Source organism: Etheostoma cragini, chromosome 12 (genome assembly GCF_013103735.1).
Source record: "Etheostoma cragini isolate CJK2018 chromosome 12, CSU_Ecrag_1.0, whole genome shotgun sequence".
Classification (NCBI taxonomy): domain Eukaryota; kingdom Metazoa; phylum Chordata; class Actinopteri; order Perciformes; family Percidae; genus Etheostoma; species Etheostoma cragini.
In genome coordinates this window covers 13,480,364-13,487,381 of record NC_048418.1, presented here as the reverse complement: position 1 = coordinate 13,487,381, position 7,018 = coordinate 13,480,364, and positions in this window count along the sequence as shown.

Here is a 7,018-nt window from a genome sequence, read left to right as displayed (position 1 = left end):
TTGGAAAATGGCTGCAATGAAACAAAGAGTGAAAAATGTAAAGGGGTCTGAATACTTTCCGTACCCACTGTAACTAGTTTAACCTGTCCAATGAAAAGTGTGTGTAGACATGTGCCTCATAACTGAGTCTAATATCTTGGCTGTTTACCTGTAAGATATGAGACATGACCTTTTCACTAGCGTGAGGCTTTCTCTCTGAGCTGTCTCCAAGCTTTCCACATACAGCACTCCCATCTCATTTCACAGCCGTGCTATCAGATCACGTACTCAAAGATCTGTAACAAACCAGTGCTAAGTGCAGGATCTAAACTCTTGACTTGATCATGTGATGAACAATGTTATAATTCCACCTGCTATTAAAAGTTCCACTGCAGCTCCTCTGAACTGCTACAGCTATAGGAGGAGAAAGGAATGTTGGTATCATGATTGTTTGAATCTAATTATTGGTGATGGAAAAAGCATGTTCTGACATTAAAGGAATATTCCTATATTGTCTTTTTGCGCAGAATTCAAACCGGTTTCATTCTTCACCTAAAGATAGTAGCTAAAAAGAACAGCACGTGTCTGTGTAAGTGGCAGTTTAAAAGCATTGGTCTGGGAAGGGGGGCAAAATCTTTGGAGTATTTTCTTGACTTCTTGAAAAGTCCGCAACACCCTCCCCCCAATATCTTAAGATAATATGTTCAGGGCCAACATGAAACATGGTAAAAATACATCAGCCAGGAACCGATGAATCATAGACTGAGTACCCTCCTTTCCTTTCCCACCTTCCCCACTAATGTTTTAAATACAGTAAAATATGTCCAATAAATTACATATATCAAGCCAAACAAAAATCAAGGGAAAACTGCATTTCAAAAATATTATAGGCATTATTCATCCATCCATCCATCCATCCATCCATCTTCATCCGCTCATCCGGTATTGGGTTGCGGGCATTAGGCATTATTTAAACATCATATCAATGATTATTATCATATCTGTGTTTGGAACTAAGGACACTACAAATTTAAATTTTGTGATACATTTTGTATTCTTTGCCACGGAGCCCTGGAAGGGTCATGACAACATTTTTGAGGGGACTACTTTTGCATTACCTCGCAATACTTTTCTTCTTCCATTCCCGAAACATATTTCCACATAGCTGCCCATCTGGATCAGCTCGTTGAGTTTTACTTTGAGCTGGGAATCCTGGCATACTGCTCAATGGGCAGATTCATATCTGTTCCATAATCAATGTTGCTTAAATGAATGAAAAGATAAAGTGCAATGTCAGAGGTGTGGCATGTGGTGATGAACCAATACTGAATTATCTGCTACTCCTCTTCGCTCAATGGAGATTTATAGATGTTTCGCTTAAGTTTTGCCAACGGATCATAGCTTGTATCCATTTTACATCTATGGTTTTTCCATAGACTCTCTGGTCTCTCGGGCAACTTTGATGCCAACTTCATTTGAACATAAAAACAGTCTCGTACTGACTAATCTCATTCATAACATCATTTATAATAATCCTGTATATTTGTTTTGAGCTCAATATTGCAATCTAGTCTAGTTATTGCTCAATGTCAGGGAATCCTAAATCACAATAATGAGGAACTGCATAAATTATTTGTCATTATATGTGTTGCCCGGGAATTTTAGCTCAGTAAAAATTTGTGTCTTCAAGATTAAGGGAATAACAAGTTATTTTTACCCTCTGCATACATGACATTCCATGCTTTTAATCATCTTTACTCTTTGTTTGAGCATTCACTATGAGGGACAGTTTTGAGGGACATCTATAAACATCGATGTGGGAGCCTGTGTCTCGTATATCTCAAGACCCAAAGGCATTCAAGGCTAATCCCACATAACTCAATTTCACCATGGATTATGTGCGGATTTGAATTTTTTTTTGTTATTATTTTATTTATATTTTATTTTATGTAGGATTTCTCTAGCGATTCTGAGCCTTGGGGTGCTTGATTAATTAGGTAATGCAAGTGCAAGCTGCAGATAAGAAGCCAATTTTAATCTACGTGAGGATGACTGATCATCAAAGAGATGCGACTTGTGATTGTTAATCGCATATCAAATCACATCAATAACTAGAAATGAATGGGACAATCCTGTAGTTTTCTGTTTTGTTGTCACTGGCACGTTGAAACCCCTTTAAAGGAAATCCTTAACATATTGAGTCTAGTGGACCTATTTTGAATGAATGTCATTTCTGCAAGTGAGCCTTTTTCCACAATAAAAAAGGCACTTTTTCTTTTTTGGCTGGCTAAGGCAGCGCAAAACTCCAAAGAAGGAGAGAGTGCAAAGGTAAGACATGGAGAAACCCACTGAGAAAGAGGCAAAGAGAGGGGGGGGGGGAACAAAGTGCACCTATGAGCCTCTGAAAAATCTACAGAACAAAAGGCTAAGTGAGACACAACATTACCTTTGGCTAAATACAACAAAAGGTCACATTTGAAAACAAAGGATATACCAGTTAAACATCATACAGCACACTGTCAGGATTTTAAAAAGCTCTAACTCCCCACAGTACAGAAGGGCGAAATGATCTCATGAGTCAGCCAGAGAAGCTTGGCATGACTGAAGGGTTTAGTATAAGCTGTAATCAATGACATGACAGCTGCCAAAGAGACATCCTCTTGCCCAATGGTAGAGGCCTCAAAGTGACGTAATAAAAGAGCTGTTTGAGTGCGGCACAGCAGTCACAGACTGAGCCCTTCTCAGGTGGCACAAGTGATAAGCCCATTGAAGCATGTCGTTTGACTTCTAGTTCATTTGGCAGTGGATGTGAACAGTTGAGTCCAGTCTATGCCCTGCTGCTGCCAGACGTGATCTACTCCTCTGAGTCACTGTGCAAGAAAACGCCAGGATGGCATTTTGAAAACATGCCTCATAGAGGAAAGCCTTTGACCACTCTCTCTCTGAACTGAATGGCACTAACAACAAACAGCAGTGGTTAAACCCTCCAGTTCATTGCACGTTTTAGAAACACCTTCATGTTAAAAGACTGTAAATGACCTCTGGGGGCTGCAATTAATATGCTACACTAAATGAACTGTTGTCACTGGTATCTTTGCAAATATCTGCCCACACCACACTGCAACCTCTGCTTCCATGCTCAGCAAAGACGAATGCAGTGTGCGAGTGTGTCACTGCCCCTGCATTATGAAGGGTGAACGGAAATCCCATAGCTTCTAATCATTGTTTGCCAGAGCAGATCATTGTAGTGGGCTGAGCTCAAACAGAAAACCCTGCTGTTGCACATCAGATAAACATACAGCTTTGTACTGTCGATGCTGGCTTTCTGTCTTTCTTATTACTTTGAATTCCCCCCTGGCCACACTGTGAGAAGCAACACAACTTTCAATGCTTGTTATATCTTGAATGTTGTTATAGTACATACAGTACAAACATTTATATACAGGAGGACTAGGTGGAGGGATTATATCTTATATCTCCAACCTGGCCTGGGAACGCCTCAGGATCCCCCAGTCGGAGTTGGTTAATGAGGCATGGGAAAAGGAAGTTTGGGATCTCCTGCTGGAGCTGCTGCCCCTCAACTGTATATGTATATATATATATATGGATATGTTGACCACCTGGAATGTACAAGAAACATTTTTTCTTTGCATAATTTATTGGGTCTTACCAAGTTGTTCTATACTGTAGATACTCTTGTGGTCTTGTGAAATTCTCTCATCGTGTTAAAAAAAAGACCAGCCTGAGTATATAAACGGAGTAGGAAGATAAAAAAGAAAAGAAAGACATGTGCTCAAGAAAATGAATTTAAGAAGAAAACAGTGTCTGGGGTACAGGAAGCAACTTTGTCCTCCAACTGCAGATGAAGAGTGAATATTTGCCCGCTTCCCCAGGCTTCCATGCAAATACACTTCAAAGTTCAGGTCAAGCTTTGACTTTTTATGCCAGTTGATGCTGTTTGTTTGGGTCTATATTTATGTGTGCATGCATACTCATATGAGTTTGTGTGTATGTATTTGAAAGTGTTTCTCTGTTGCTGTGAGGTTAATCGTAGTTGTTGTTCTTTGCAATGTGAAGCTCAAGTGGATGATCTGGAATGACTTTTAGTAGTTTGCGTTATTACCGGGACTTTTGGGGCTCTGAAGTGTGAGTTATTATGGTGAAAATGAGAAAGGACTTAAATATACGTGTTTGAAGGAGGATTTGCATGGTAAAATATGGCATTGGGACATGAAATGTTATTCATATTCTAGGTTCTTTCAAAAGCAATGTTTTTCAAATAAGCACTGAATCAAATGAAGCCCAGAAGCATCTTTCAACTCCTCACATAAAACCACCGGCAGCACAAAACTGCTCCGTTGGTAAGTGGTGAGTAAAGGAAGTCCAACATTCACAATCAGGAAAGACTAAGAAAGGCTGAAACAGATTTTAATGAATGTACTTGACATAGCGTGCACATGGATATATGAGAAGTCTCAGAAATTAAACACCCTAGTGAGGTTATCGTTTTTACGAGGGAAGCAATGCAGGAATATGCCCTAGGAGTCTAAATGGGGTTGAAAGAGTGAAGAACAAAGCTGGCTGTAGATGTGGGGGATTTGTCATGTGGAGGTCAATGGAAAGCTGGTTCTAATAAAACGGTAAATGGGGTGGAGGTGGGTCACATTGATCTGACATGTCTGAGACATCTGACCCCCCTGGAGTAAACTGTATGTCATGTATTTGAAATCTTTTTGGTATAAACACTGGCCTTCAAATGTTATCTGTGCACCATTATTACCTGATTTGCTATATTCTACCATTGAATGGAATCAATTTTGGCAATACAATTTACAGCATTTTTAGAATGTGAAGAGACCTATTTTTCGAGGACCTATCTGACTTCACCTGCTCACAAATCCCTCCCACAGTTCACCACAACATTGTTAAAATGAGTTTGCTTAGTTTCAGGGTTAATTTAGCTGTTAAATTTAAAAGAACAGCTGCCCTTTGGTCCTTGTGGTTTAAATGAGTCGAGATCACTGCTCTGTTGATGCTTTCTGCAACCTCAAGGCAGTAGCAAATAAAACAGAACACTGAAATAAAAACATTGTTTTTGGGATTGTGCTTCCCTGGAGGAAAAACCAAGTTTGATTTTATGCATGAAAATATTATTCATAAGCAGTTTAAAAGCATTGCTGGCAGCACCAATGAAGCGTTATTTGATTCACAGAGTGCTACTCATTGCTTTCTAATTACATAGAGATCACCAATTTAGTTTTATTTCATGGACTTCTCAATTTGTCTTTTTAAAGTGGAGAGGAGGTGTAGTGCGCTGCCAGGGAAGTCACAAAAATACTCTAATAATCTAAAGGTCTGTAATTCAGTAAACAAAACCTCCCGGGCTGGAGTTGATGTTGTGTGCAGAAACGCTCATACAATATAATAAAAAAAAGTGCCACTTTGGCTGCTTAAGTAAGCTGGCATGTCAGCCATTGCATCTCACTGAAAATGTAGAAATATGTTGATCGCAGCCACTTTGTTGCCCAGAGGCTGAATCCTTTTCAGGCCATTATCCTGATATAGCTTGCTAGGCTGATGCACCCTGGGTGCCTTTGTGAAATCGCCTGACAGGATGTCACTCCAACTGACTCCAATTAACCTTGGGTAAAAAATGTACATGAGATGTCTGTTAAAGACACTTATTGGGTGTTTTCAACAGTGTAATAGAAAAGCCATATATTACAAGATTCAGTTCAGCTGTAATGATGCCACATTCTGCCTCTTGGTCCAAGAACTCAAGCTGTGCCATAATGCTGTAATCTCTTTCAGACCTTTGGAGGCTTGAGACATCTGCTGCTCCTCTTCCCTCAGGGGTGGCTGTTGCTCAGTGGTAGAGCGGTTGCCTGTCTAACGGAAGGTTGGTGGTTCGGTCCATGGCCCATGTTGAAGTGTCCTTGGGCCCCACCGTGGTGCCCCCAATGCTATGTGTGTGTTTATCTGATGAGCAGGTGGCACCTTGTGCGGCAGCCTCGGCTATAGTCTGTGAATTGTTCCTGTGCTATGTAGTCGTTGAGACTAGAAAAGTGCCATATAAGTGCAACACAGTCCATTTACTCAGTTTCAAGTAAACTTTTGACATGTGATCATTTCAAATGTAAAAAATGTCATTAAAGTCCATCTCTGTATCCTGGAGACCCTGGCCATGTGGTATTTCCAGGTGGGAGTGAAGGCATTGCAAACATAATAGCAATATGAGCATGAGTTCATGCCGGATACTCTCCACAAACAGCACACTAGGGACAGAAATAAATCTGAGATTATTCACTAAATATAATAAGGTGAGCTGCTTTTTCCAGTTTGCTAAACAGTGTGTTACCCTGGATGACTTGGGATTTCCATGGTAATGTTTTGTCCTTGTGAAGGTACTTGGTTCATACAGTGTTTAAGTGTATCCCACAAGTAAATAAATAAATATAAGTACTGAGATCCAATCATACAGTCCTCTACAAGTAGCACTCTCATTGTGCATCATCTGGATTTAGCTCAGCACGTTAATGAAGAACTGACTGCATGAAGCTGAGGGCCTCACCATCTAAATCATGATAATAGAGGTGATTCTTTTGCCAGGAGCCATTTCGTGATGGGCAAAGCAATTCTGTCTTCTGCATACCTTTGACCAGATGTCATAATACAGGAGAGTTCTCCCTTTGCTTGTCTCAGAATGGAAGACACGCAGGCCAGAGTGCAGAGGAAGTCTTAAAATGGATTTCTGATAGAAGCACTTCTGGGTGATGAGAGAATGAACAAGCGGAAGGAATGTTAAATAGCAGTGCTATCCGATCAGAGTTTAAGATGCTACACACCATAGCTGTTTATTTCATCACCTGAACTATGAAATCCAAATTGATTTGCATGCAAGTGACTTTTCCCACACAACCACAGGAGAAACACATTCCGTGTTTAGACAAGAGTTTTGGGGGGGGATCTGCGTGCATGTGATGACGCAAAAGTGTGTGAAATTTGATGTAGTATGCCACAAAACACCACCAAGTTCTCG